The sequence below is a fragment of the Arachis ipaensis genome, chromosome B08 (genome assembly GCF_000816755.2).
Source record: "Arachis ipaensis cultivar K30076 chromosome B08, Araip1.1, whole genome shotgun sequence".
NCBI classification, from domain to species: Eukaryota; Viridiplantae; Streptophyta; class Magnoliopsida; order Fabales; family Fabaceae; genus Arachis; species Arachis ipaensis.
Genome location: NC_029792.2, coordinates 6,869,925 through 6,872,316, shown reverse-complemented (window position 1 = coordinate 6,872,316; position 2,392 = coordinate 6,869,925).

Genomic DNA, 2,392 nt, shown 5'->3' with positions numbered 1-2,392 from the left:
GTTACACCTAGAATCCTCAGGGGCATTCAAGTAGATAGAGTACACTGACATAATGCTAAATTTATCGTTGGAATTAAGAAGTCACGCTACCTAATCATCCCCCAAGTTTGCTTCTAGAGCCTTTGACGATCGTGATTTCTGCCAGTAAAGAATGTCATAAAAACAGTCGCGTTGTAGATATAGTCTCTAAACCAACAAAAATCCCTTTTGTACAAACATTTTGGGTGTCACAAGTAACAAACCCCTTAAAAATTGTTAACCGAGTATTCAAACCTCGGGTCGTCTTCTCAAGGAACTGTGAGGAAGTATGTTCTTATTATTAGTTATAAAGGTTGTAATCGGGGTTTAGAAGGTGAGAAGCAAGTAATTTAAATGACGAGTGAATTGAATGGCAATTAAAAATAAATAATAACTGTAAAACAACTTTTGGCAAGATAAGGGAAATTAGAAGTCCAACTTGGTTATCCCTCTCAATAATAATGAAAGTTGTATCTTAATTCCACTTAGTTAACCTATGAAGCAAAGGTAAGTCAAGGGACTAATTAGTTTGACCTTCGAATCCTATTTATTTCCTAGGAAAAAGTTGGGATTATTGAAGTTCAGATCAATTAGCAAGATAACGATTATCAATTATGCTGAGTTCGATAATGTTGAGTCACTGATTTCTTAACCAAGACCAAAAGGGAAAAAAGTAAATTGCTGGAATAATATCATATATAAAGCCTACATGTAGTCAATTTATTTCACATTCTCAAGGAGATATATATACATATATAGCTAACCCTCAAATAATAAAGCACTTTTTTGCAAATGAGATGAGAGAAAAAAAAAACTTGCAAGACAATCAGAGATAAATGTTAATGAGCTTTTGAACCCTCACTGGATTTTGTGTTTTCTCTCTAATCACTCAGTGTTTATTGGGTTAACCACTCTATTCTTCTTTTTATTCTTCCTTTCTATAACCTTGTTTTTCATCTAACCAATCAACAATTATAGAACATAGTCATACCAAAACTCATGAGGTCTTTAATTAAGGTTGTAATGGGGTCAAGGCAAAGGGTAAGGATATATGTATAAGGCTAAGTGAGCTAATAAGTGAATCCTTAATTAGACTAAGATCTCACCTAACATACATACTTAGTAAAACAATGCTTCTTTACCTATTCTCCCTATTTTCTCGCTTTTGATGTCACATGCTCATGTTTCAATTCTTGTTTTTATCCCATGTGCATTGCTTTTTATTTTGCATTGGGGAATTCTTTTTGTATCCCCTTTATTTACATGCTTGAAAACTAACTTTTTTTCTTTTTTTTTTTGAATACACATGGTAATTTTAATTAATTTGAATTTTCATGAGCCTGCTTCCCAAAATTTTGAGTTGCTTTATTCTTTTTAATTTTTCTACCTTTTGTCTTTATCAACTATGTTCCCAATAAGTTTCCCACATTTTACTCTATTTATAATTTTCTATCTTAAGCTAACCAAGGATTCACTTGGAATTTTCTTTTGTTTTTTTGCTTAAGGCTAGTAATTTGGCTAAAATAGAATAAAGGGGTTTTTTTTTTTTTTAAAAAGCTCAAAGGGGGCTAACAAAGGTGATGTAAAAGGTAGGCTAATTTGGAGTAAGTGAGCTAAAATTAAATGATGGCCTCAATCATTATTTTGAGATGTACCTATATTCTATAATCGGACATATAGACTAAAACAAAGTAAAGAACACCAGAATAAGAAAGAAGGTTGGAACACACAGGAATAAAAATTATGGTTTGAATGTAACCATACAGTTAAGCTCAAAACTCACAGGCTATGTGTTCTCTAGCTGAAAAATCATTTATCACTTATGTATGTCATGCAGGTTTAGTTAAAAATTCTCATTATTCTCTTAAAAAGTAATTTAGGGTAGCCTTTGAAGTTTTAATATTTCTCCTTGATGAAATGTTGTCAGTCTAACTACATCATGTAATGTTATATATACAAGGTTTTATGGATCTAAATCTATTATGTTCAAGTTCCTAGCTTACTCTTTTTTTATATTTGTCAATTTAAACTAAGCTATAACTAAGCTATCTTATGTAAAAGGGTAAAACTATACTAATTGATCCACTAATAAGCTAGAATTGCAAACTAAACTAAATGAGAGTCTGGTTGCTGTAGAGGGGGGACTGACTGGATCGGGATCTCTGGATCTGCAGCCTCAAGCTGATGTGGGGCCTCCTGCTGTGGTGTAGCGTGCTCTGTGTCTGCCTGCTGATGAGTCTCTGCCTGGGAATGAAGCTCCTCCTCGTGCTCATCCTCCTCCTCCTCTGATGGCTCTGATGGTGTGTCGGGCTCAGAGGGGATGTCGGCGCCCTGTCTGATCATCAACTTCAGATGGGAATAGCGTCGCCTGTTG